Source organism: Anser cygnoides, chromosome 26 (genome assembly GCF_040182565.1).
Source record: "Anser cygnoides isolate HZ-2024a breed goose chromosome 26, Taihu_goose_T2T_genome, whole genome shotgun sequence".
Taxonomy (NCBI): domain Eukaryota; kingdom Metazoa; phylum Chordata; class Aves; order Anseriformes; family Anatidae; genus Anser; species Anser cygnoides.
Window position 1 is genome coordinate 4,187,565 of NC_089898.1, and position 20,394 is coordinate 4,207,958.

Genomic DNA, 20,394 nt, shown 5'->3' on the forward strand with positions numbered 1-20,394 from the left:
AGGAAGTGTACGAGTCCTGCAGTGTTTGAAGCTGCCAGCCACGAGCTACTTCAGCAAAGTGGACTGTGGAAGTTTGCTGTTTGCACACGTAAAAGGTGGTTCTAAAAAACTTGAGTTCCATAAGAGATGGTAATTTCCAATTAAGGTAGCACGGCCTGATTTCAGTTACAAGATTAACTTAGTTATGAACAATTATTTATGTTGAAATAAATTCTGGCATTTCATTTAGCAACGTATAGCCCTTAAAACCTAACAAGGTACGACGATTTGTACATTTTAAATAGTGTTTTTCGGAAGTGATACGAATGTACATCTCAGCAGCTGCCAGCTCTGGGTGCAGTGCTACGTGTAAGAGTAGAGAAGCGGTGTACTGCATGTGAGCTCTGCTACGTTTTCATAGCAGTGCATGTGGAATAGACTAGTACAGCCCTCTTGTTTATGAACTAATCCTGTTGCTAGTAATAGGATTAGCATCAAGAACAGATGCAGAGTAATTCATGGTGCATTTCTTCCAGATACAAAACTCCGCAGAACACATACTCTAACAGTAACAGGAAAGATAAATTCATGCCTGGAGTTATCTGAAGGACAATGAAAACAGGCATCCTTCCTGTGTGCACTTAGTCTTAGCACATTTACACAAGACAGAACACCAGGATGGGGGCAAGGTGGATGCAGTCATTGTTATGTTACAATGACAGGTGGTGGAAGACTAAAATGTGCCACAGAAAATGCTTCTTTCTTAAAAGAAGTACTTTGTTAAGGTATTTTTGGATACTTTTGCTATTGACTATCTTCAGGCTGCTTAAAAACACATTTTGAAATGGCATTTCTATTAAAGAATGCGCACCTATAATACCTGTATGTAAATCTCACTTGCAGTCTGCTCTCTGAAATTTCTCCTGTCCTGTGCTTTGAGAAATTGTTGACCGGTAGGCTTGTGTCATGTATTTTGTGGTTACACATAAAAGACAGAAATCACAGTTTTCAAAGATTTCAATATTTACATAGTATACAGTCATGTAACACATGAACACTTCTCAGATTTCACCTTAAAAGCTTGAATTTCTCATGTCCCTTCTTTTCTACATATCAAAAATCCATGAGCCCAATTGTCTTTTCAACGGGTTTTGAATTGCTTCTCTTGCTACAACAGGTTGATAGACCTCCATTAGTGGAGAAAATCTAGTTCACAAATTCATTCCTAAGTGTAGAGGCATACTGTAATTACCTTTACGTGCAGTGAGTAAAGCCCAGCAGTGCCAGGCTTATGTTTTCTATAAGAACTATAAAATCCTACGGACCAAGACATTGGTATGGTGGTGTGAGGGGCTGACATGAAATTAAAAATAAACAAATAGAAATAATAATTCATCCCTTTCTCCTTTGCCTCCTAAGTTTTACCAATGCATCCCAAAGCTTTTGTCTGAGATCATGCGAACAACAATTAGCATTTTTTTGGTTTTAACTGCAAAACAACTTTGTCATGGAATCACTGCTCCCACTGTGGCTCCAAGGAGAACACCACTGAACAGAGGTTTGGTTTAATAATGATTACAATTTTAAGAAAAATGATTACAAATGTAAGGAAAATAAAAGTTGATTTTAATATGTCATTTGCGTACTAACAAGACCAATAAAAGAAGGGAGCATAGAGCTGGAAAAGGTATTGCTTTTGGATGAGCCACATTCTAATATAAAACATCCCTTCAGTTTTGTTATAAACCAGGTACAGAGTACAGAAAGAGGCAATCATTTTGATTCTTTAATTTAATCTCCGATTTCACACCACAATGCCTAAGGAGTGTGATCCAGCCACGCACACTGTCAATAAATGGAAATTGAGGTCAAGTTATCTCTTAGGGAATTTGGGTTCGGATACAAACCCTGTAGATTGGAACCACAATCTCATGTTATTATTCACATTTTTGCTACAGAAGTAATAAATAATATTTGGTATTTCCAGCATGCTCCTCACTGAACAAGGCCTGTGATACATTAAGTGAATTTTAATTAATTAAGCCTTCCGTGGGCAGAGAATTACAAATATTTTATGACTTAAATCAGATTGACCATTGATAATTACATTAAAGAACCTCAAAGAGGACCTATCTGAAATTCAAGTCCGTGGGGGTAAAGACTGCACATATGGTAGTAAAGGACAAAGCTTTGAATAACAAGAAATTTAAATGTAGCAGATAGAGAGAGGAGAAATAATACATTATCCTTACTTACAGATGAAGAACTGATATGCAGAGACAGAAGGCAAGATTGTAGGGGGAAAAAATTATGCAAGGAGCACAAATTTCTAACTTAGTGTTTCAAGTTTCTGACTTAGTGTTTAAGAATGTGATAAGTAAGATTCTCAAAAGTGCTGCGCAAACACGAAATGCAATAAATGCTAAGCACTTACCAATTCTGAAAAATCAGACCATGTATTTCAGGCTTTCTGTGCAAGTTTCTATTTTTCCATCCGCTCCAGCCAAGTGCCATGTCAGAAGCCAGGCAGGCTGCCTATCACAAAGTTTTCCTGAGTGACAGATAATGACTTCTCGACATCACCTTCCATTATAGACTGCCTTCAAAGACGAATGCCTCGTAGTTTTGGGCCTTTCAGTAGTCTGAAACTATTCACAGGTAGCATCTGCGAATAAGGGATGACCCACTTCAAATTTACTTACCACACAAAATGAAGAATAGCACAATACTCAATAGAGTTGTCATTTATAAAAATATTGGTGAGACCTGGTCATTCAGCTCCTTTTATATTATATATTCTTAACATATATTCCTTTTTTAAATTCTAAGCGTTTTGTTTAAAAGCACAAGCTTTGTGAGAAGTTGGCCTCTCAAGCATTGAGATTCTTTGATTCAAAGATATATTTTATTCTCTGGAGGGATGCCACATGTGTTCATTTTTCAGTTATTAATTTTTGCTAACAGTTCAATCTCTGCAAGATCAAAGATAGTTTTTCTATTTAGGTCAGTCATATTTTTCCCAAAATGAACCAAATGAAAGTTTATGCATAGTGCTATTAAAATTAAAAAAAAGTCTTTCAAGACATTTGCATGCTCTGTACAAAAAAAAAAGAGTAGAAAGAAGTGTATTATAGAATTTGTACATTTGTTCCAGTAAGACCCATCCAAATAAGGAACAACCCCAAACCAAAAGGTTCACAGACCTTATCTTGAATTTCTTATGCTCTGCTTATACAATTTAGTGTCGGCCTAGACTTGTCTTCTTATTGAGGAGGAAATACCGTGATGATCCTTCCCTAAGCTCCCCTTCTCACCTCTACTCATCATGCTTTCCAGATCTTCTCCCCAAGAAGTCTCTAGAAGAATTCCACAGAACGATGAATCGTTTGCCTCCCTGTCTCCATACGTACAACAACGGTAATTCTAATAGTAGCAACAGCATCCCAAAAGTGTGAAAGATTTCAAAGATTTCAACTGCAGGATTGCCCCCAGAGGTGTCCTGACTTCACATCAAACCCAGCAAAATCAGCCCTCCAGAACTGGTTTGCCTGCAAATACAGGGACTTGGTTATTTATTTATTTGTTTTCCCATTTTATACCCAGCCCTTGTCAACATGCAGTTACCTCAACCTTTAACGACACTTTTTCTCTATTTTTTCAGCAGCAGTAAATGCCCTAATTATTCACATAAAAGTTATGCTGGGTAGTCTTTCTGATGTTGTAATGCTGTCAATTTATTAGGTTGTAAACTTAAAGGGAGCTCAATATTACAGACTTTTTAAGGTAAAAAATGAGCATGTGTTATTCCAGTAATTTTACACTCTGCAGACACACTACAGAAACAAAAAAAAAAAAAAAAAAAAATAGAAATGGTATTTAATCCTGTATTTCATAAGAGATAAGCACAGAATAGTGTCTCATCTTTGGGGTGCAGTGCTACCTAAAATTTTCTAGGCACGCTTTTTATCTGGCAATGTAAACCTTAAAAAGAGCAGCAGAAGTGAGAGTTGGCATAGCACAGAAAGCAATTTAGTAGATTATCATAGCGCTAAATTGTACCTCCAGAAAAGCATATGTGGACGTTCCAAAAATAATCTGACAGTTTATCAAAAGTGGCAGGCACTGCCCTGGGTCATCAGCATAATGGCTAGGAAGATATAAACCATACATCACTGATAGAAGTGGATGGTCAAATTGGAAAGCAAAGGGGAAGGGAAGAGATGGGGGGGAGGAAGAGAAAAAAGAGGGACAGTACTAATTAGCATGCCGAGCTGACGATGACCGGGCTGGTGTGGGCACAGAATACTAATGCAGCCAGTATACAAGGGGGATCAATACAAGTGTCGTTCCCCTTAAAGCCTTACTAAGGAGCAAGACTGCTGTCCACACGCCTATTACCAAATATTTCCTTATAGCATATGAAAGCATATGCAAGATGATGGGGCTTTTTCTTCCCCTACTATTTATTCTCCCGCTCTCCAACCATCTACTCTCTTCTGAATCTTTTTCTTTGCTGAGCAGAACCAGATTTTTTTTTTCCCCCTGCTTTGCATCGCTTCAATTAAACACAATTCTCCCTATTGTCATTGCAGGAGAAAAACGGTAATGTGAGTTAACAATGTTAGAAAAGGAAGGGGTTTTGATTGTTTGTTTGTTTTTAATAAACATCAACAGCCAAGTGATTATGCTTAGTGAACAGCACTACAGCAATGCTCTTAGGAGTGGAAAAGACTCCAGACATAATGAAAATATTTAATCTCCAAACCCAGATGATAACATCACAGTCATTACTTACACTAAGCTCGAGATAAGGCAAAGTGCTCTAAATATCACAGGTTCACGTTCCAGCAGAGTTCAGAAGTTTTTTTTCCCCTCTTTTTTTGGTAGAAAAGGGTTCTGGGAAGTACCAGGAAAATCTGTGCCTGGCCTGTTATGAAAATCCAGAGCCAGCAACAGGCATTATGCAGGCTGTGTTTATTATACATATGTATATATATAAAGCAGAAGCAGCAATTGATTTGCCCAAGGCTACAAACTGTAGAAAAGCCAGAAACTGCTGCCAGTTTTCCTGCATCTTCTTCCATTGCCACATGGCCCCTCTCCTTACAAAGCCAACTGGAGTTATTAAAGAAAAGAGGAAGGGAGGACTCCGGCCTTTCAAAAGACTTGCAAGATGAATTATGTTATATAGAAGGAACTCTTCATGGCTGCTTGCTGAATTGGGTTGGTTTCCCATAAGGAGACACCTATGCATTTCAGGCATCCTCAAGAACTTCAGCATGAGCCTATTGGTGTTTACATTTTTGAACAGCAAAGGCCAATTCCTTTCAGCAGCAAGAGATGCTAACATCAGTTCAGGCACTCCTTCCCACGGCTGGCGAGTCAGGGTGCGCTGCAGAAGCTGAAACGTGGAGCAGCTGACTTGTTTGCTCAAACGCTGCGCAACCTGTGGCACCAGCAGGAACAGAACTCAGCAAACACGGCCAACACCAGAGCTGGGAGAAGCTCCCAGCTGGTACCAGCGAGGCAGTGGAAAGAGATCAGGGATGCTGCGTGACATTTTCAAAAAGAACCTGACTCATGTTGAAGCTGGAGCCCCAACAGATTTTGGAGTGAGTGGGGCTCCTGAAAAGTTCAACATACACACTGAACTCCAGCAGTGATGACTTTTAAACAGCTGACTATTGCTATCGTGTTTCAACAACATGCTCTGATGCTATGCAAAGCAAAACCTGCCATAGATGTTCTCAGTGTATCTTGGAAACAACCACAGGGACAGACTGGTGGAAGGTGCACTCACACAGAACACACCTGCATGTAGATTTAATCAGCAGAGGCTTCAATTTGCAGCTGAATCCCACTCCCAGCTTCTTTCCTACCAGCCTGCCTGCTGTACAGTAGTACCCAGCTCAACCAGGGCGATAACGTCTCATCCAGTTCCAGGTGTGCAAAGAGCCACGCCAGTCAGATCCTCTTCGCTTCATTCTCACTAAGAGTCAAAAGCCCTATGGGAGAAAAAAGAAATGGTGAAGTTGGGACCTTGCAGAAGCCAGAGCAGCTCCAGCTCCTGGCTCACCCGCAGGTTTCTGTGGCTTTAAGATGTTTGGCACCCAGACAGAGCTCAGCCTGCCGAGCCAAATCTCACACAAGCTCCTTTTATTTAGTTTGCTACTCACTGAGGGGGGAAGGAGAGCAACTGTGGCAGAAACAACGTGTGACATGAACACAAAACAAATGCCTGAATTTCAACTAAATTCCCCAAATTCACAGAACTTTACTGCAGAATATAGGACGAGGGAAAAGCAAAGGACAAGAAGGGTTTGTGTCCTTTGCAGTTGGGATAAAAGGAACTAATAGATCAGCTCCAGTGTTTGGAGCAGCAATTTTTGTTGTGAATCCAGTCCAGAGTTCGCTTCCATAAATGTGTATCCAGAGTAAAGCTATTGATGGGGCAATTGTGAGTGTCAGACCAGAAACAGACCCAAAAAACCAAACAGGCGAGTCTGCATTAGCAAACAGCACATACGCTGAAAAACACGAACAAATGATGTGAACCATTACCCACCAAAAAGGGCTAAAGATTATCTCATCCTGAAAGCGTCACTAGCATTTACATGCCTAATATGTATGAAAACTCCAACCAGCTGACTACAAATTGCTTTGGTACACACTAGCATTTTACTATTACTAAAAAATTTTGCAAATATTTTGCAGTATCAGATTGTTTCAGGCTCTCAGCAGTTCAAAAAGCAAAACTGGGCAGAGTTCACCAAAGCAATGTCTCACAATGTTGTGCCACAACTGATGAGAAACTCCCTTTTCAGGTTTGGATGTGTAACATACCCCACATCTGCTCTCTTAGCAAGCAGAGGAAGCTTTGATTTGCACAGAGCCACTAACATAAGTGAACATGAAAAGGAAATCTGAGGAGCTTGGGATTTGCAGAGCCAGATGTCCCGAGTTTGGGAAGCTGCCTTAATTGAGACACTTCAATAGATCATTTCCTCAGCAAGGACGATGACGCCAAAGGTCGCTTAACTTCAGAAGATGAATTTTCTGCAGGGTCCTGGAAGAGTTGGGTGGTGCTCAGTCAGGGAAGAGCTATCGCAGCTGCATTTATCGCATCCAACAAACACAAGATTCATCTCAGCTACTAAACGTGCTTGCTGGTATTTCTTATTTTGTGTGCCTAAAAAGGGCAGAGTTATTTCCAACAATCTTAATGATGGCTGTTCTTGTCCACTGCTAATGAGGATTAGATAACACCTGTTACTGTCCTCCTGGGAGAAACGACCTTGCTTTGCAGAAAAAGCCATTCACACAGCAGGTAAGGGCACCCAGTGGCTCGGTGACTGAGTCAGGAACGAAGCTTACGGTAGTTTTCTAATTAATGCATCATATCACGCTGCTACAAAATTTCTTAATAGTTTGAACACCTTAAAAGGAATGAGCCTCTCCTCCTTGTAGCAGTTTTCGTGCTCGGTTCGCGTTAGTTCCTAACCTTTTTCATCTCAGTATCCCTACAGCAAACAAAATCTTGGAGAACAGCTGATGTATGAAGCGTTGCTTCATCTTTGTGCTGTTCTTAATGTGCGCGGTTATTTTTAAACAGCTCCTTTTTCACACTCCTGCCCATTAAGCCCCAGGGTAAACAAGAGCCTGGTGGGACCTGCTTGCAGTCTGGTAAAAATAAAATGTTCTTCGACAGCTCCACATTTCTTGCTGTTATATTTCTTCAAAAGACATGTAACCGTTTTAGTGAGCGCACTGCTAATGAAAGAAGTTTCAGTACTGGCTTCAGCGAGCATTGTGCTCGACTCCTTTATGCGAGGCTCTCGGAAAGTCGCTCCCACTCTTTCTGTCCCGTGTACTGCTGGAAACCATTTGTAGTGTGGCCCCTTTCCAGCATGCAAAGTTCTATCTTGTGTTTTTCCTACCACCAGAAAAAAGAAAAAAAAAGTATATGATGACCTTAAAAAATGAAAATATCTTAGAAGATATTAAATCTGGAGTTCTGTTTGCTTTACTTAGTGAAATTTAAAGGACTGCAGTCTCAAGGATTTCTCCTCAACCACAAGAAACCTATTTTAGAAAGCTAAATCTCATATGAAAATATGATGCCTGCAGTCAGTGGTTTAGGAACCCAAACACAGCCTTATGAATAGTTCAGACAGACTTCATAAGTGGCTGTTCAAAACCAATCGCTGTTATGATCAGTTAACCTGATTCTGCTGAAGTCAACGAGAATATTCCGTCTCATTTCATTACAAAGAATCTTGGTAAAAGAAGCATGTCAGGCATTAGCTTCTAGTGCAAGTTCAAGACCACTTTTAAATCATTTAAACTGTACAGGAAGCACATCAATAAAACGTTAGATGCTGCTGTGGTTTACTCTCCATATACAGACCATTAATTCCCTTTTCCATTCACAAGACTTGAGCCCTAATTTCAAACCCTATGGGCCAGCTGCCCAAGAAAACACAGGAATTTTGATTACGGCTTCCCCAGTATTTCTCTCCTTGACCTTTCTCCCTTTTGACCAGTTGCTACATCCTCTCAGAAGCTACCCTGACACGTTCAAACAAAGCCAGCACGGTGAGAAACAGCATCTCCAGTCATCCTCCACCTACTCACTCATTTAAAATAAAAACAAGGGGAAGAAGAGAAATTTTCCTGAGGTTGGAGCTGCCTCATTTCAAGGGCCTGTAGATCACACTGGCCTGACCACGCACACGTTCAGAATAAGCTCATGGTATCACATTAATCTTGTATATGACATTATATTTCAGCAGCTTTGCTGGAACTCGGAAACTTTGGTATTTCCGTTTCATATCAGCTTCAGGATTCATGCTGAGCCAATTCAAGGTATGTATCCCTTCACAATCATTTCATAAATGCTGCTGTTTCAAAAATGAATGGCGAAAAGCTGCGCTTCTGGGAGGATGAGTTTGGCAGTTCACACAGATTCCACCTGCTCCATCTTTAAGCTTCGTCCATAGCTTTGAGAGAGAAGACTGAAGGATTAAATTGGGAAGGACTGATTGTGTTTGGAAACAGACTTGGTTAAAGACACTGCTGTTACAGGAATCTGCAGTCCCTACATACACAGCCCTCCATCAAGATTTCAATTCTTGTTATACCGACCATAAAAAAAAATAAGAATGGCTTTATTGGACTAGCAGAAGGTCCACCTCTAGGAACACAGTAAGGCAAAGCCAGAACAACGCGTCCCTGTAAGACACTCACAGCTTGCAGTGGTCAGCTCTCAGCACTGATTAGAGCAACAGATTTTAGGCTAAATAACCTTTGACAGATTTTCCTCTTCCTTCCCACCAATGTTGTCTGATTGCTTTTTTAACTCATGTAGAAGTTTGGCATCCACAATATCCTATGGCAGAGAAATCCACACTTAAATCACGCAAAGAGGAAAAACAGTTCTGCACTTTCCCCGTGCAACTCCCCCTTGAACATCTTTATGTTCTAAGCAAGACTGAACTCGTTTGCTGTTTGATTTCTCCATGTTATTCGTGATTTTACAGGTCTTTGTCATACCCTGTAAGTCATCTCCTTCTCAGACATAGAGTCCTCGTCTGTTTAGCGCTACCTGTATAGAAACCATTCCATGACTCCACTGAACCTGTTGTTTTTTCTCAGACTGAAGTTTACTTACATGGCTGTGACCAAGTCACATCAGCCTCTCCATGCCTCAGTGCGTGTTGTAAAATGAAATTTTTACTTACCTTTCAAGAATATTACAAAAATTCTCACAAGGCAGTGATGCTAAAATGTCCCATCTATCAACCTAAAACAAATTACCTTGCATGCTGCCCAACCTCTGCAAAACAAACACATGAACCACGAAGGATCAGGCAAGCTGGCTGAAGTGAAGCACACTCCTGACCCGTTCGGGTTTGATAAGAGTATTTCATACTGCTATTTTTTTCAATCAAACACAGAAGAATTTAGAACAGAGATGCGACACCGTTTTAATGGCACATCTAGCTTTTCCCTTATCTTTCTCAAGAGCAGATTTTGAGAGGAAAAGCTATCAAGGTGTTCAAAACAGCTGGAGAAAGATATTGACAAAACATCAGAAAAGTGAAAAGTGCTTTTCTTTAATCTCTGAAAATAGCGATCATTACAAACTTGTCATCTTATTACAAAAGCAAATCAATGAAGCTTGTTTTCTTGCTTTTACAGCATAATCTGTGCTGAGGAAGAATTATACTGATTACTTTGCCAATGCTTAGAAATCCTGAGACAGAGCTGGACAGGCTGCTCATTTGAACTCTCTCTGCTGTCCCTCCCTCCCTGTGTCTTCAGGACACGTGGATCTGCGAGTTAAATTCTTTGACACCAGGCTCCCTGGCTGGCAAGCAGAGGATCAAAGAGTAACTTTGGAACAAAAGCATTCTTTTGGGGTTTAATATGAAGCTAATTGGGATCTTTCTAGTGATTTCCATGAAAGGCTGTGTACCTTCAGCCTACAGAAATTAGCTCAGATACGCTCACGTCAACGATCTCGATGAGTTGAGTAGAAAAATGCCTTAAGAACTAAACCTGAAAATCATTTTGTCGCTGCAGAAATGTCCCTTCATTCTAGATCTGTTTCAGTCAGTACAAACCACAGGCAGCAACCCACCGAATTCACCACCAAAGCTGGTATTTTTGAAAGAGCCTCTACCAATGCACTTAAGTTGAATCAGAAGTTAGAGCTCTGCTCCTGCTTATCAGGATTCTCACTTCTTTTGTTAGAACTCCAGGGAGAAAGCATGCATAAAGATATCTACTGGCTGAATAAAAAGAATAAATAGCGTAATATCATTGCAAGGAAGTGGAAACATTGATTTAAAAGATCAGGTCTTTGCTGAGGCAATATTCCAGCCCCTCACCTTCCCTTCAAACCTCTGAGATTCACAGGGACAACCACGCTCGTCATTTTGACTCCAGGGACAGAGAATCGATTCTCAGAAGAAGCTGTGCAGTTTGGAATATAAGGTGAACTCATTTTCAATTTCTAATTAAAAATAAAAAATACTTAAAAAAATAAACTCTTTGGGTTCTGTAGGTTACATCCTACATGACAGACAGCAAAGATGACAAAACTCTAGCTTCACGTTCAGATGTTGTGAAAAAGCACTGCTCGCCTCCTGCAATGTCACCACAACATAATCATTCTTTAGGTACACTGACATCCCTGGGGTTGATATAAATAACACCAGTCAGAAAGTATCGTAATTATTGCTGTATTTTAATGATTTTAATAAGCTAAGAAAATGAAAGATAGGTTAACTATTCATATGCATCTGACAGATTTCATTAAAACCACACAGCATCTCCATGCTGAAAGGTCTCATTTGACACATTTTATCTCCAGGTCAAAACACAGCGCTTAGATCTTTTCCAAATGCAATCATATTGCATTTACAGGCTCTGTTCCTCTCCGTAACAAAGGAAGATTTTAAGAGAGTAGCACATAGGAAAATACTGTTTGACAAATTAGGTTTAAAAACAGTCATTATCCCTAGCATTGCTTAGGTCATTTGTTTCTCCCTCTGCTGATAGCGTTATTAATTACTTGTGATGTGCATTCTCACCACTGTGCTGGGTACTGCACACTCTCAGAATACTCCAAAAAGAAATCTTTTGACAACAGAACTATTACTCAATTATATTGGTAAAGAGGAACAGGATAAAATGATTGCAACAAGATGGAATAAAGGATCCCTGAAGAAAAAACAAACAATTTTTAAAAATTTAAGGCCAAAAAAAAAAACCTAAAACAATATTTAGCTTTAATAAAAGATTAACCTTTTATGTAAGAGATTTTGTAACTCTTTTGCGTTGTGTACATTGAGGAGCTCCAGGCACAGACTGGGACGTGACATCTTTCTACCGTAAGAAAAGAGTAAGGGCTGTGTTAGAAATCCAGAAGATAAAGAAAATCAACCTCTCACTTTGTGTCTGCAGTAAAGTCAACAACTGAACCTGTTAAATAAAATGGTAGTGATTTTATTTCATTGCTGGTAGCAAGAAAAATAAAAAGATTCTTATCCTAAAGGAAGAAAAAAACAAACAAACAATGCTTTCTGCTACTCTATCACTCCTCTCAGAAGTTTAGAGAGAAAGGTACATTTCAGTAATCTTTTTACCCTGAAAAAAAAAAAAAAAAACTGTTTAAAGACCATGTTTGCCTCTCTCCTTCCTGTAATATTCCAGATTTTGCACAGCCAAAAGATTCTGGCCTGAAAACAGCAATTCTTAGAAGAAAAAGGAACACAAGCAGACAATCTATACTAAGCAGCCAAAGGAAGGGACAACAATTTTATGTACTTTTTTTTAAAGTTTTCTTCAGACAACAGCTCTTTCTGAACAGATGTAGAAGCAAAGTTCTAAATATTTTAGATAAACATTTAAGCATGTCTTTATTTTAACAACAAAAGATTTAGCTTTAAGAGCTATATATCTAAGAAACATAACTTTTGTTTGCTAGGAAGAATGAAGTGTACCTTTAATAAATAATACAGTAAATAATTTCCCAGTGCCCTTTTAGTTTGGTAAGCTTTTTAAGCATTCTATTTCATCTCCACGAGCACTCAGCCCTGCTCACCTTGCCTAAATTCTTTGGACCTAGGGGATCCATTTAATGCCTCACCTTTTGGGAAAGATAAATTATTCACAGGGACTGGGTGTTTGATAAGGAATTTTAGAGATTTTTGTTCACTTGGTCTGGAAGAAAAAAAAAAAAAAAGAGCCAGACTAGTTAACATGAAAGCAATTCCAGCCACCTGGCTGTGCATGGGCCAGCAGTTTCCACAGGTATACGGTGAAGGTTAAATCCGAGATGCAACACAGAATGCTTACGTTCAGTCGCAGACTCCCCGCATGGTATCAAACTCGACGCTTAGACTTTCTCTGCTTTTAAATGAGAAAACTAAACCCTTTCGCATGTTTGACATGTTTAAATTGAGAGCTCTTCAAGGATCTGAGCAGAGAACTGTAAGATCCTGTAAGATCAGCCAGGCTCTCTCAGACACAGGCCTACTAAATACAAGGACAAAAGAGTGGTGAGGCCAGAAAATTTCATTAAAAAAGCTTCAAGTAATAAGTTAGTTTTATAAAGTTACTCCTCCATTCATACCACAGAATTTCATCTCTCTCATATTCTTCCTAAAGAATAAATACTTAAAAGACCTGAAGAACGAACTGCAATCTGTAGGCCTTTGTCGAGCGGCTCTGAGCAGCTGCCTACCGCTGGTGTCTGGCCACACTCCCCAGCCATGCACCGCCCTTAGACCGACAGAAATGTTAGTCAGAATGGCTATCATGGCTGCAAAAGCGTTAGATAAGGGCTGCTGTGTGCAAATACAATTTGAGGGAACTGGGGTTTTTTAGTCTGGAGAAGAGGAAGCTCAAGGGAGGCCTCATTGCTCTCTGCAACTACCTGAAGGGAAGCTGTGGGGAGCTCGGGGTCGGCCTCTTCTCACAGGTTACTGTGATAGGACTAGAGGGAATGGACTCAAGTTGTGCCAGGGGACGTTTAGGTTGGAAATGAGGAGACATTTCTTCTCAGAAAGAGCAGTCAGGCATTGGGATGGGTTGCTCAGGGAGGTGGTGGAGTCACCGTCCCTGGGGGTGTTCAAGCAGAGGTTGGATGTGGTGCCTGGGGACATGGTTCAGTGGGTGACATTGCTGGTAGGGAGATGGTTGGACCAGGTGATCTTGGAGGTCTTTTCCAAACTTAATGATTCTACAATAAAGATCCCTTATTATTAAATAAAACAACTACAACAAGACTTGTTTCTACTGCTGCCCTGGTCACACACAAGGTCTGTCCGTGTGGAGCTGGGGCCCAAGACAAGAGCAAGCGGTTATGTGCGGGCCTGAAGGCTGTGCTCACAAAGTGAAAGAGCAGAGGTGCTGCAACGGGTGACCTCGCATCCACATCACCTGAATTGCAAGCAAAGACTAGGAACACATTCCATCCACACTGGCAGATCGCCTTACTTCTCTATTGCAGTATCTCCTTGTCTCCCTTAGCCATCCAAGGTAAGAAGTTTGCCAACAAGGCTGCTTGTTAATATTCACTGAGGCAACAGAAGGCAGCTTCTGCATGGAAGCCCAAGATGAATTTCATAAACAAACACGGGAAATACTGTAGCTCATAAGAGATGCTGTTAACAGCAAAAGGTTTTATTTAGGAGACACGCTTTCTCAGCCCTACCACTGATCCCTTTTCTTTCCAAGGGCATTGACACAGACCAGGCAGGGTTTTTCCTACAGGACACTCAAGAGATACTTCAAGCTATTCACTAATATTAAGATAGTAGAAGAATACCGTAAGGGAAATTGGCAGCCAAATAAAGATAATGGTAAGAAATTAGTACCATGAAAGAGGATTAGCTCTACTGAGCTTAATAGGATCACATATCACCTAAGCCAGAAGATGGAAGCAAACGTGGGCAGCAAACACCACTCTCCCTTCCTCCCCTCCCACAGACAGATGCTGCAGCTGGTGCAGCCATACCCCTGGCATCTCTTTAGAATAAATGTGGCCATTTGAGGTTTCTAGGAAATAATGACTTGCGCTAATTACTCTAATGAGGATTGTACTTTGCACTCCCTGGACTTTCCTCTTGCTCAGTTTGTCTTTTCTTTTTCATACGAAAACACAATGTTCGAGGACTTAAGTCTAATGAGCTTGGTGGTGTCAGTCCAGTTTCTCTTGGAGCAACCTCCATAACCAGCAAACCCAAACACTAATTAGGCCCCTTGTTGCTAATGTCTGCAGTAAAGCGAAGGACAGAAGGGATATTAACCTACCTCCTTTACTGGTGTAATCTTAAAGCGATCCCTGCAGATTTAAACTGAATTACAATTGCAAAGGGTCAGGAGAAAAAAAAAAAATGCTTTCAGAGTCCTCACCTCAGCTTGAGGACAAATCAAATATTCTAAGGTTTGATGCATCCCTGACTTATACCAATGTAATTATAGCTTCAGAGAAGGTCGTTATATTGATTTGAAACAGGTGAGAAGAGGAGCCCTCCCCGCTGCCCTCTGTGATTACTGAGGCAGTCCAGGACAGTGCCTGAACACGAATTTGAGGGGAAAGAAGGATGAAGCCCACAAGCAATTTAGCAGTGAATTTGGTGGTACCATCTTTTTTAAACTACAAAATAGCAAGCTTCTGCTGTGTCCAAGAATTTTCCTCATGTAGAATTTGTGCCAGGTACCACAATGTTTCCCTTCTCATGTGATACTGAGAATTAGCCTCACGTGTCAAATCCTCCAGGTGTCCTTTCAAGACTTCTGTGGTTGAAGAAGTGGTGGCAGCACTGACAGTATGCCTCCAACCCAGTTCATAGCCACTGAGGTAGCTACACTTAACACTGGCAGGCATAAATTGTGGTGCTGAGGAGCAGATAATGCTGCCCATTCTGCTGCCTCCCTCTGCTATCAGCACAGCAGTCTTCAGCAGAGGGATGGGGCAGATAAGGTAAGGGATAAATCACCTTGGCAGAAATCCTTAGCTTGGGAATCTGAGGCTGCTGAAGGCATTCTCGCTCGTACTTGGCTGCCTCCTCTTGCTGGCCCCGAGTCAGCAAAGCATGCAATGGAAAGGAGAGAGCACAATGCTAGAATACCTAGTTAGCTGGAGAGATCTTTTCTGGAGGGACAGGGCGACAATTTACACAGCTTCATGTACCTAGAACTATACACCATTTGTAGAAATGAGGACAGCTCAAAGTTTTAAAATCAGTCTTTTTTGAATTATTCCAAACTGTGTTTCCCAAAAATAAAATCAAATGAAGAGCTTATGCGCGATGGGTCCTGCTGAAAGCCTTCTGCACACCTTAACTAAGTATTGCAAACAATACAAAATCGACAGGACAATGATTGGGAGTCTTGGCACACATTGCGACGTCTACCCTTAGTGCTAGAAATCTCTAGGAGTTCCCTAAAACTAATATATTTTTTTGGTATGACTTTTACAGTAATAGCATTTACAAAAATAAAGGACAAAGGGGTTATACTGGTTGAAGTATTGTTTTAAAAAATGTTGGCTCTTCTGAGGTCACCAAGGAGCCTTTGGAGAATATGCAATAGGAGTGGTACACAAGAAACGGGTGGGGTCTTGGAAGTCAAACTGCTAGCAGAAACAGGAACATTTGCATTAATTAATAGCCAGTGTTCTGTTGACTCTTTGTTTTTTCTTCTCTAAACAGTTATCAGAAATTGCCAGCTAGCCAGAACCAGATGGTAGTCCTCACTAGGCACCGCAGCCATATTCTGCATTCATTATTCATGCACAGCTCCTACTGAAGTCAACGAGAACACTGAGCAAACAACAAACGTCTGCTACAAAACCCGAAAACTTCAGCAGGAATTCCACTCTGTGGCAGGGCCTGTTGTTCACTTCTCCTATAGCTCCTTTGCCCTAGGAATACAGGGTGGGTATCAATTTAAGTCTAACAGAATTCAGGCCAAAGGGTAGAAAATAACAATTGATGTCTTCTCTGATACAAAGCCCACTGAAGTCAACACGGATTTTGTAACAAAACTGAAGGCACAATATAGCCGTAAATACCAGGACAAAGAGAGCAGTAAGCATCTGATACAAAAGCAGCTGTAGATGTTAGGAGCTGTTTAGAATGAAGAAGGAAATATCCTGCTTGAGATGGGCTGCATTTTGAATCATCCTTTGAAGAGGCAGATTAAGCTCAGGATGTTTCTGTCTGTCGTGCAGTGGGGGAAAGAAGGGGTTGGAAGGGGAACCTCCACCTTGTTTTCTTCTCTTCTGGCTCTACACTGTTTAAAGTCTACCAGTTCATGATCTCCTTTCAGAAGACTGAACTGGATTTATATGGCTGGAGGCAGAATGGGGTGCAACGGGTACCAGAGGAGTGGGGAGGAAAGCAAAATCTTTGAATTGCCATCCATCATCAGAGCAACCACAAGCTACGGCTGACGGCTGCAGGCCGGGATTTGTTTCCAATCTGTGCTGGGAGCAACCGCTCACTTCTGGGGATCAGCAAGGAGACACAGAGCCCCTTACCCTTTAGGACACCAGTTCAAATCCAGGTCATTCCTCGCTTGAAGCACTAACGGGAACTGACTGGGAACAGATTTTCCCTCCTAATCTAAAGGCAAAGTGAGCTCTGCTTCAGGCGGCTGCAGTGCGGAGCCCCCAGCGCCCTCCCCTCCAGGCGCACTGCGAGCTCCCCCCTCCGTTCCGCTTCCACCACCAGCGAGGGGATGCTGCAAGGACTGGGGGCTCTCCACAAACACCAAACCAGCCCTGACAGCACTGTCCGTTCAGCAGGAGTCAGAGTTCCCCCGGTACCAACAACTGTTTGTGCATCTCCAGACAGGTACAGTCATAACACTTTTTATTTTATTTATTTTTTTTTTTAAATGGAAGCCACTCTGCACAGACCCAGTCCCAACGCCGGCAGCCTGCTGCGCCTCCACATTGCTCACAATCCCCTGTTTGGATAGAAGCTCAGCAAACAAAAGCCCTAGCTATTTGCAAGGGCATGAAGAATATGCATTTCACTCACTGAAAAGGAGCCCGTGATCTCAGAGCAGGCACTGAGCCACTGTTTAATATTTTTTTCCAGTATTTCCACTGAGAAGAAAACTTCGAGCCGCACTGCAACCTGCCTTAGAATGCTAAAACAACAGGAAAATTACAACATTTCGCTTATGAAATTTTGCCATCAATTTCAGGGAATGGCTGGGCAAGTGTTTTAGGCCTACCACAATTGTTTCAGCACATTTAATTTTCACTGTACACACCCTGTAGTTCTGCTGGTTTTCTTCCCCACGCCACTTTGAAGAGAATCAGAATTATAGAACCATAGCATGGTTTGGGTTGGAAGGGACTGAAATCCAACTCCAAGCCCCAATTCTGATTATTCAATTATCATCTGGGTCAAGAAACATTTCAAAATACCAGTTTCCAGTGGACCAGATATCCTGAACTTCATCTATGCTAAATATGCCCAATTTAGAGGCGAGACAAAGATAAACTAAGGAGTAGGTCCACAAAGGAATAAATAAATAATAATAATAATAAAAAAAAAAAACTCATGGCCTCCTATCTTACCCACATTCCCATGTATTTACTGCCACAGTTTAGGTCCTTCAGCCTTCTCTCAGCTGCAGAACATCCCAGAAACTGCTCCAGCCCCCAGGCAGTGGTGGTTCTTCCCTTCTGTAACAGCGACTTTTCCTCTCTTTTCACCAAGAGGTTTCTCTTAGTGCCCCACCTTCAGCTGCACTGTCCTTCCAGCTGTCCAGAGTTAAGAAAGACCCCGAACACGAAGCTCACCGCAGACAGTTCTGCAGTCTCTAAACCTGTGCCCCTCTCATATGACTCCTGTGAAAGCTTCACAAGCCCATGCCAACTGTGTGAAGTGACAGAAGCCAACACGGTCCTTTGGTTCCCATACTTCCCTCGAGCTTGTTGTTGCAGACTGCTGAGCTGCCTGGCATGCGTTCAGCTTTCTGGATGCGAAAACTGCTTGGAGAGTAACGTACGAGCCTTACGTGGTTTGATGAACTGCAGATTTAATCTGCGGTGATCCCCAAATCAGACATATTTGAAGTAAAAATGAGATGCCGTGTTAGCCTTTTCAAGGATCAAACTATTGCAGCTCTGTAAATTAAGACATCCTAAAGCTGACATTTACACAGTCTCTTTTATCAGTAGTAATGCTAGTACAGACTACACAAGATGAGCAAAATTAAGTTGAATTTCAAGGTTGACACAAAGAAAATTCACAGACGTATGCTTTTTGGATTTTCCTTGCAAAAGGTTCTTTGCACTTGACATCAATGCTTACCGGGGATCCCCATGTGCTGAGTGCTAGACAGGGATGCACCAAATAATATCTCCATTTGGGATAGTTCCACATTTCGTGCACGCAGACCCCCAATACAGACCAGATGTGCCAATCTCCTGGTGCAAAGGTGGTGAGTTAGGCATAATCCCTCCTGGGCCAGCCTGAGTTTGGTCACACTGACCCGAGATGGTTTTGCTCTCAATCTGTTTAGGAGCTGAATCATTATTTCCAAAGCAACACGCTAGGCTCGCGATATTGAAACGCAGGAAATCTTTTTCACGGCACCCAATTTCAGTAAATGAAATAATTTCCATAGGGAAAATTGAGAAAAATTGCAGAGCGCTCCATCTTACATGCTAACTGCAAGATGTGCGCTCTTCTACCTGCAATCTGTAACAAGCACATCCTGGCTGAAACCCTCTGCGGGGGGGAGAAATAACCCAACCTCACAACTATCTGAATTCAAGCATCAATTCTCTGCTTCTGCAGGGAGAAAACAGCGATGAGGTCAAATATGAAGAATCCATATACAAGGGAACACATCAAAGTAATTCTCCTAGTCCAACCAGCAACATTTTACTGGGCTGTGATTTCTGTGCAGGTGCACCGAGAATTGGGCAGCCCGCAATGGAAGGGGAGGCTCTTCAGTGGCTTGCCTGACAAGCAACAAATAACGAGCTTTTTTTTTTTTTATATGATTTCCTTTCCAAAACATGCTTTCTGCGAGTTGTTACCAGCAAGAATAATAAAATGGAAATTGCTTTGTTTTGACAAGTGTGGAGTAAAGCTTGCCATGCTTCAAAACATTCCCTAGCATTTTACAGCACATATAGGTTAACCAAAAAAACACAGAATCAACAAAAGAGAAAACCCAAATATTCACGAAAAGGCACATGCTCTGCTCCGTACGCTGACTAAACGCTACTTATCAGTAGCGTTTGACACAGTAATTACACCGAAATATTTCTGTGCAAAGGCTGAAAGTAGAACATGTTTAGGACATTTTTGCATTTCAGTATGATTCTCCAAATCTGGCTGCCTCACTGTTCTCATGTTAATCAGGTGCACCAGGAAATAAAAAGACAAAAGCACAAAGGTTCTACTAAATGCTCCCTAGCAGCAAGAAAATATTACTGACAAGTTCCTTAGGATGCCCAGCATCTACTGCAATAAATTCACCCAACAGCTCAGTTTGCCAGTCAGCACTTTCTGGCTGTATGGCCTCTGTTAGTCCTTTTTCTTAAACCAACTGCATGCAACTTGCTCAGAAAAAGACGGAAAATTGAAAAAATCCAACCGCAGCAGGTGATAAGTGTGATAAATCTAAGAGTGATGAAATAGCATGGGGTTTTCCTTAATGAGGAACGCAAATTACCTATATTGGGTAAGTTCTTCGAGTGCGGCTGTGGGGTCTACACAATTCTGAAGTGGCCATCCTATTCATTTTAAAAATCCAATCAACATGACTGGCAGCTGCGGGAGGTTGACTTAACAATGCTGGCTAGAAGTGGTAGTTGGTTTTTTTTTTCAGGCATTTCTACACTGGAAAAAAATCCTTGCAGAAATA

At 41.4% G+C, this 20,394-nt stretch overlaps 1 protein-coding gene across 18 annotated transcripts in view; it reads right to left on the minus strand.

Annotated features, from left to right (window-relative positions):
• Positions 1-20,394, minus strand: part of LRRTM4 (leucine rich repeat transmembrane neuronal 4) — a 284,146-nt gene that overhangs the window by 238,851 nt on the left and 24,901 nt on the right. For 17 of the 18 annotated variants that reach the window (XR_010826614.1, XR_007157409.2, XR_010826615.1 and 14 more), the window contains 3 exons: positions 5,791-5,984; positions 3,294-3,527; positions 2,414-2,644 (listed from right to left, as the gene is read on the minus strand). The gene's annotated coding sequence lies outside the window, so the exon portion shown is untranslated. The remainder of the gene's footprint in view (positions 1-2,413; positions 2,645-3,293; positions 3,528-5,790; positions 5,985-20,394) is intronic. The other variant, XM_066983266.1, reaches the window with a different exon arrangement.